We start from the raw sequence: 8,369 nt of genomic DNA on the forward strand, positions 1-8,369 counted from the left end.
GAGGTAGGGGGACTATGGGAATGGATGGGAAGGGGAAACAAAGAGGAGGCAACAATGCTTGATAATAAATGTACCATTATCTTGCCTGTGTAATTGTAGCTCCTCTGTACGGTGTTCTCACAATAAAAAAAAAGAAAGAAAATAATAACCCCTCAAGAAAAGAAATGAACTCATTACCTTGTTCATGTAACTCTAACCCCTCTGTACAGTATTTTCACAATAAAAACAACTTTAAAAAAGAAAAAAAAAGACTTTTGCTCATTTATTGGGCAGTTGTTTTTTTGAATATTTGTTGTAGGGGGATTCAATTTTTTGAGTTCCAGGTATATTTTAGATATAAGACCCTTGTCTGTTGTATGGCTAGTGAAGTACTTCTCCCAATCCTTGCGGTTTCTATTGACCTTGCTAGCTATGTCCTTTGCCATGCAGAAGTTCTGCAATTTCATTCAATCCCATTTGTCCAACCTTTCTTTGATTTCTTGTGTTTCTGGGTATCCATTAAGAAAATTTCGGCCTGTGCCAAGGAGACCTAGGGTTGCTCTTATTCGGTCCTGTGATGTTTTCAGAGTTTCTGCTTTGACCCGGAGGTCTTTGACCCATTTGTAGTTGATTCTGCTGCAGGTGATATATAAGGATCTAGCTTTAGTTTTCTACAAGTGATTAACCAATTTTGTCAGCACCATTTACTGAAGAGGCTGTCTTTCTTCCATTCTAGTTTTTTTAGCTCCCTTATCGACGATTAAGTGGCTATAGGTCTGTGAGTTCATTTCTGAGTTTTCAATTCTATTCCATTGGTCCTGAGGTCTGTTCTTGTGTCAGTACCAAGATGTTTTGATTACTATGGCATTGTACTAGTGTTTGAAATTTGGTACTGATATTCGTCCTGCAGTGATCTTTCTGTTGAGGATCGTTTCAGCTATTTAGGGTCTTTTATTGTTCCATATGAATTTTTGGATTGCCTTTTCTATTTTGTTGAAGAATGAGGTTGGAATATAGATAGGTATCTCATTGAATTTGTAGGTGGCCTTGGCAGATATTGCCATTTTCAAGATGTTGATCTTTCCAATCCAGGAGCATGGGAGGTTTTTCCACTTCCTAAGTTCTGTTTTGATTTCCTTTTTCAGGTTTTTAAAGTTTTCATCATAAAGGTAATTCACTTCTTTGATTAAGTAAATTTCTACATATTTTATTTTTTGTGTGGCTATTATGAATGGAGTTGCCTTCCTGATTTCACCCATGCTTTACTCATTGTTGTCATACAGATAAGGCATTGATTATTGAGGGTTAATTTTATACCCTGCTTCTTGCCAAAGTTTTGAATCAGCTTCAGTAATTTGGAAGTGGAGTCCGTGTGATTCTTTAAACAGAAAATCATGTCATCTGCGAAGAGTTTTACTTCATCTTCCCTGATTTGGAACTCCATTATGTTTGCATCTTGTCTTATTGCGGTAGCTTGTCATTCTAATACTAAGCTGAAGAGAAGTAGAGAGTGAACATCCTTGTCTCATTCCTGAGTTAAGAGGAAATGGCTTTATTTTTCCACCATTAAGTATAATGCTGGCTATAGGTTTGTCATATACAGCCTTTATTGTATTGAGTAATATTTCCTGGATTCCTAATTTTTTCAGACCCATCATCATGAAGGGTTTTATGGATCTAGTCAAATGCTTTTTCTACATATGTTGAGATAACCATGTGGTTCTTATCCTTGTTCTTTGTTGATGTGATGAGTTATATTAATTGATTTGTGTATATTGAACCAGGTTTGAATCCCTGAAATGAAACCTGTTAGATCATGATGCATGATTTTTTTGGATGAACTTTTGAAGTTGATTGGCCAAAATTTTGTGGAGAAATTTTGCGTCAATATTCATCAAAGAAATGGGTCTATATTTCTTGTTGTTTGATGAGTCCCTGCATGTTTTTAGAATAAGGGTTATGATGGCTTCATAGAATGAGTTCGGTAGTGAATTTTCCCTTTCAATTTCATTGAAGAGTTGGAGGATTATTAGTTTGAGCTGTAAATCTATCTGGTCCTGGGCTTTTCTTAGATGGGAGGTCTCTTATTTCTGATCCTATTTCAATCCTTGATATAGGGCTGTTAAAATGGTTTATCTCATCTTGGTTTATTTTTGGCATGTCCATATTTGCTAGGAAAAGGTCCATTTATGCCAAGTTCTCAAACTTATTAATATAAAGGTTTGAGAAGCATTCCCTTATAATTTTCTGAATCTTGTTGTTTCCGTGGTGATGTTTCCATTCTCATCTCTGAATTTATTTATTTGGGTGTGTTCTCTTCTTTTTCTGATAAGATTTGCTAACGGTCTTTCAGTTTAGTTAATTTTTTCGAAGAACCAACGCTTGGTTTTGTGGATTTTTTTCTATGAATTTTTAAAAAAATTCCAAATCTTTTAATTCCTATTTAATTTCAAGTATTTCTTTCCATCTACTAGGTTGGGGTTTATATTGTTGCTCTTTTTCAAGGAGTTTCAGATATCTCATAAAATTGTTGGTTCAAGATCGCTCCAATTTGTTGATGTAGGAACTCAGAACTATAAACTTGCCTCTAAGTACTACTGCCTTTGCTCTGTCCCAGAAGAGCTGGTAATTTGTGTGTTCATTTTTGTTGAATATCATGAATATTTGAATTTACTTACTAATCTCTTCCATGACACACTGGTGATTCAACAGAATGTTGTTCTGCCTCCATGTGTTACATTACTTTCTTTGGTGGCTTTTGGTGTTGAGTTCTAATTTTATTCCCTTCTGGTCTGAGAGAATGCCCAGTAAAACTTCAATGATTCTGAATTTGGACAAGTTTGCTTCATGACCTAAAATGGGGTCTATTTTGGAAACTGTCCCTTGTGATGCTGAGAAAAACATGTATTCTGATGCTGCTGAGTGAAATATTCGGTAGATGTCTGTTAAATCTAGTTGATCCATGCAGTTGTTTAGATCTGCAGTTTCTCTGTTTAGTTTTTGCCGAGTTGATCTATCTCGTGGGGATAGTAGTGACTTAAATTCTTCAACAATTTATTTGTTTGGATCTATGTGAGATTTGAGGGAGAGTAGTGTTTCTTGGATAAATCTAGGTGATCCCTTGTTTGCCAAATAGAGATTTAGAATTGTAATATCCTCCTGAAGGGGAGATCCCTTAATTAGTATGTAGCCACCTTCTTTATGTCTTCTCACTAATTGTAATTTGAAGGCTATTTTATCTGATATTAGGATTGTCATTCAAGCCTCTTTATGGGGGCCATTTGCTTGGTAGAATTTGTTCCAGCCTTTCACTTTCAAAATGTGTTTGTTTGTATGAGCAAGGTGTGACTCCTGAAGGCAGCAGATAGAAGGATCTTGTTTTTTAATCCAACTAGACAGTCTGTCACTTAATTGGAGAGTTAAGTCCATTAATGTTGAGAGTCAGGCCTGAGAGGTGTTTGGGAGTTCCTGCAATGCTATCCACCTTCTTGGGGGCTGGAGCAACTTGATTCTTCCTATAGTTCTTGGATTCTCAGTTTGGGTGCGGTATCTTGGTCTTTATTGTGGTCTTGTTGGTTTTCTATGTGTAACACATCATTAAGTATTTTTTATTGGGCTGGTTTGTTGGAGATACATTGTTTCAGTTTTTCTTTGCTATGAAACATTTTTATTTGATCTTCGGTTATGAAGGAGAGCTTAGCTGGGTATAGTATGCTTGATTGGTAGTAGTTTGTCCTTAGGACATGGCCTACATCATTCCAGGCTCTTCTTGCTTTAATTGTCTCCACTGAGAAATCTGAGGTGATTCTAATTGGTTTCCCTTTGTAAGTAGTTGATCTTTTCTACTTGACAGCTTTAAGGAATTTTTCATTGGAATTGTTCCTGTGTGGATTATAAGGTAATGGTGAGATATCCTGCCCTAGTCTGGTCTATTTGGGGTTCTAAAAGTTTCTTGTATCTGAATAGGCCTATCTTTTTGAATGTTTGGGAAGTTCTCTGCTAGGATCATGTTAACCAAATTTCCTAGACCATTAAATTCTGTCTCTACGTGCTCCTCTACACCCATTATTCTCACATTAGGCCTTCTGAGAGTGTCTTCCAAATGTTGAATAGATCTATCACATTTCATGGATTTGTCTTGGATAGTTGTATGTTATTTCTCTGTAATAACCTGGCTGTCCTCAATCCCTCAGATTTGCTCCTCTGCATGGTCTAACCTACTGTGGAGACTTTCTACTTTGTTTTTTTATTCCTTTTCCTTCTAATTGGTCAGCTTTGATGGCTTTAAATTTTTGTTGGAGTTTTGTTTTAGATCTTGTATGAACTTCTTTACCTCCTTAATTTGGTGTTGTGTTTATTCTCAAATCACGTCGTTGATTGGTTATGGTTTCCTTGTACTCCCTTTCCTTCTGTTGGGCTCCATTCAGCATTCCCTTTGTGGTGTCCCTGAATTCTTTCAGCTTTCTGTTTATGGATTCCATGAATGCCTCTGTTGATCTTTGTCTATTGTCATCCTGCTCTCCCAAGTCCTGCATTACTCTTTTATTAGCTTCCTCATGTTCATGCACTTCCTGGAGTTCTCTTTGACTCTTCTCAGCCTGCTCATGCAATTCCTGTATTTCTCTTTGACTGTTCTCAACCTGCTCGTGCAATTCCTGTATCAATCTTTGAGTAGCTTCCTCACTCTCATGAGATTCCAGTATTAATCTTTGGTTTGCCTCTCTCTCCCTATCACACTCCCATTGAATCCTTTGTAGGTTTTCAATCTTTTCATTCACCATGTTTACCAGTAGTGTTTGTAGATATTTTTGGGAACCCTCTTCTGGATTATTCATTAACTATGCTGTCAACTGATTTTCATAACTGGACTTGCCATATTCCTTGTGTTTTTCCAGCTTGTTTTACCCAGTTGGTATGAAAGTAGCACCAATTTTTTGCTAGAACAAAATTTTAAGTCAAGCATCACCAAAGATCTGTAGTTGCACAGACAAAAGTCTGCAGATACAATCTTTTTCAACAGATACAATTTATTCAACATCAAACAACTATGGCTTAATGGGCTAAGAACCGCAAAGAAGAATTTGGCAAACCAAAAATTATTAATTTTAGGGAGAAATGTGGACAAAAATAGGATTAGAGGGATATGGAGAGGTAAAAGGAGAGTGAATTTAACCAAGTCCTAATCTTAGGGAGGGAAGTGGATTAGACAGAATGATAGAAGCAAGATTAAGAAAAAAAGAAAAAATGTAAATACAAAAATTTAAATTTAAAAAGTGAAACACTTAAAAATTATGTGTTCAAGGATGATATTAAGAGAAGAAAAGGATAGGATGAGAGGAAGGGATGGATAGAAAGGAGACATGAAAAACTACAAAATAAAAATTCTTAAAATTAGTTACTTGAAAATTATATAGGTATAAAGAAAGATAATACTGCTCTTAAGGAATTTTAGCCTAAGAGGTTGTGAACTGAGTAATAAATTTCTGGATTAAATGTGTACACAACGAGGAATAAGGCCTAATATTCGACGACGCGTAAAAATCTGGGGATGATCAGAATAACAATTAAGTCTCACAAAAAAGAAAAAAAAAATGAAAAGAATAAAAAAATAAGGACCAAAAGGTCAGAAGAGATTTTTTTAAAAAAGCACACACACACATTTACACCTAAAATAATAATGATGAGAAGAAAAAAAGATTAATAAAAACATTATTTAAAAAAATTAAAATTAAAGAAAGGTACAAAAAAGACTTCTTTGATTTTTTTTTTGGGGGGGTAGAATATGAAGATACTCTATCACCCCTGTGTCCATAACCAGTCTCCTGGTGGAGTCTCTGGTCTGCTTGTGATGTTTGTTTTTCCTGTGGCTTGATTAGTAGCTTAAGTCAGTTTGTTTGAGCAGGCAGAAAAATGCTCGGCATTACCCATAATTTTGTGATCCTCCTCCCAGACTAGCTCAGTGGGAGGGATATCTGCTTGGAGTATCACAAAAGAGGTAGATGGTTTCTTCTAGTTCTGAGATGCTGTGATGAGGCTAGATTCTGGGTAGGCTTGAGGCCTTTCAGCAAACAGTTGCTTTTCCCTGAGGTGCTAGCTCCTGGAGCCATTCTTAGCGTTTATGTTTACGGAATTTCAATTGATTGTCTCAGCTGCTGTAGGGAGGGGCAGCCTCTGGCTCTGTTTACAGAGTGAAGAATGTCACTCCTCCAAGGGCCCGGCTTCCTTGCCTGGGCTGGGTGACTTCTCTTGGGTGGAACTGAGCCCGCTAAGTCAGTTCAGGTTCCTGTGACCTCCTGAATGGATCTTGTTTTCTTCCAAGGCCTGCGTTGGAGATAGCTGTTCAAATGGGCCTTTGTCAGTATCAAAGATGGAGATCTCCGGTGGTGGTGGCAGGGAGGGGTGGCCTTACCTCCTCTGCTCCCTGAGAAGGAGTGAGGATGTCAGCGTTCTACTCATGTCAGAGTCTTTGTTCCTGGGCCGTCTCTGGTTTGCGATCTGCAGTATGAAGATATATGTTCCTTGTCAGTTCTTACTGGTGTTGAGTAGAGTCCGCTGTCCTGCTGTGTCTGGCATCTTTGTTCTGGACTCTGTGTTATAGGCATGGCTGCTATGGCCGCTGCCACTGTTGCTGCAGCCGCCACAGCCGTGGCTACAAGGAAGTGCTCTGATCTGTCTCCTTGCCTGGATTTTCCCTATCTGGCCAAACTCTCTGTACTGTGATAGGACACTTGGTGTGATTCTCTAGCCTAGGACTGTTCACTGGAACAGTAAAACTGCTTTCTATGTGAGAGCTTGTTTAGCCTCTAGCTTCTCCTCTACTCTCTCCCTCTGAACACATTTTTTGCCTCTTATTGAAGTATATCTGATATTTTAAAGTAGATTTGTGCAAATATAATATTAATTTAATCAAATATTTCATTAGGACAAAGTTGCCCAGATTTATTTCCAGTAAATCTTATCCCTTATAATAAATGAGAACATGCGGTGTCAGTCTCCTATTAATATGACATAATAGTTTATAAAATTAACTTCAAAGGAAGAAAGATTAATCTTGGTTTCTGATTTTATATATTTCAATTTACATTTCTTATCCTCATTGCTTTTGCTTGGTGGTGGTACAGTACCCCATATCAGGAACATGTGATGGAGTATGTGTATTCATGGAAGAGAGGAAGTAAAGAAAAGGAAGAATAGGAGTGAGAAAGGGAGAAAGGGGAGGAGGGGAAGAATAACAGGGAGAAGGAAAAGGAGAAGGGGAAAAGAGAAGTAAACGAAGGAAGAGGAAGAAAGGAATTTGATATTAAATCTTCTTTGATCACAAGTTCTCAGTGACCTAATCTCTAGAACTATGCCCACATGAAAGGTTTCACCTCTCTATGGCAACATAGTGAAACCTAATTATTAATCCCAATCCTTTATTATTTCAGAATTAATTTTAGGACTGGTGGATAGATCTTTCTATACAATTATGATAACAACTGTTCCTAAATACCAGAGATGCTATTTGACATAGAGGTGGTTTGGTTATACCATTGCTGGAGAGATGAATGAAATATTTTGAGTGCAAATACCTTTTATTTAACAGATAAGGAAGCTCCTAGAGGTTTCATTTTGTGACCGTCAAAAATGACTATTTCATCTAACTCATAATGACTTGAATTTTTCATAATTTTATGGCATTTCCATTCAAGTATTTGTCAACTATAATGAGGTTCTTTCCTTCAAGTTGAAGGAAAAATAAATACTATCACTATCATTTATCAGAATTAGGTAGGTATAATATGAATTTCCTACCATTCAAAAATTAGTTATCTTCAAGTCTATAAGAATAATCGGATAGGTGATTAAATATCTTGCTTTAGTTATCTTATACTGAGGTTGATTCAATTTCTAAAAATCACTGTTGACATAAAATACATGAAATTCAGTTTTCTCTGAAATGACGTAGTAATCAAACCCCAGAAATACATGACTAGTAACAAAGATTTTTATATACTCACAAAATGTATGAATCTACAAAACCTAAAAAAGTTTAGGTTTATTATTTTATTTTCATTTTTGCGTACTTTATTTATTTATTTTTTTAATTTTTTATTGTAAAGATACTATACAGAGGGTTACAGTTACATGAGCAAGGTAATGGGTACACATCCTATTGAGCATTGTTACCCCCTCCATTGTTTTCCCCTACCATCCCTTCCCATCCTACCTTCCCCGAGGTTTTTTTTTAAATTGTGATTAAGTGATTACATAATTTCCCAAATTTCACAGTATTGTGGAATAATGATACTCATTTAAAGTCACAAGTTCATTCTAACTTTCCTTGAGCAAATTGTCTATCACAATCTATAACATATAACAGTGTACACATATACACCATACATGTGATC

Source organism: Dipodomys spectabilis, unplaced genomic scaffold (genome assembly GCF_019054845.1).
Source record: "Dipodomys spectabilis isolate Male_0828 unplaced genomic scaffold, ASM1905484v1 ptg000583l, whole genome shotgun sequence".
In the NCBI taxonomy this organism is placed as follows: Eukaryota; Metazoa; Chordata; class Mammalia; order Rodentia; family Heteromyidae; genus Dipodomys; species Dipodomys spectabilis.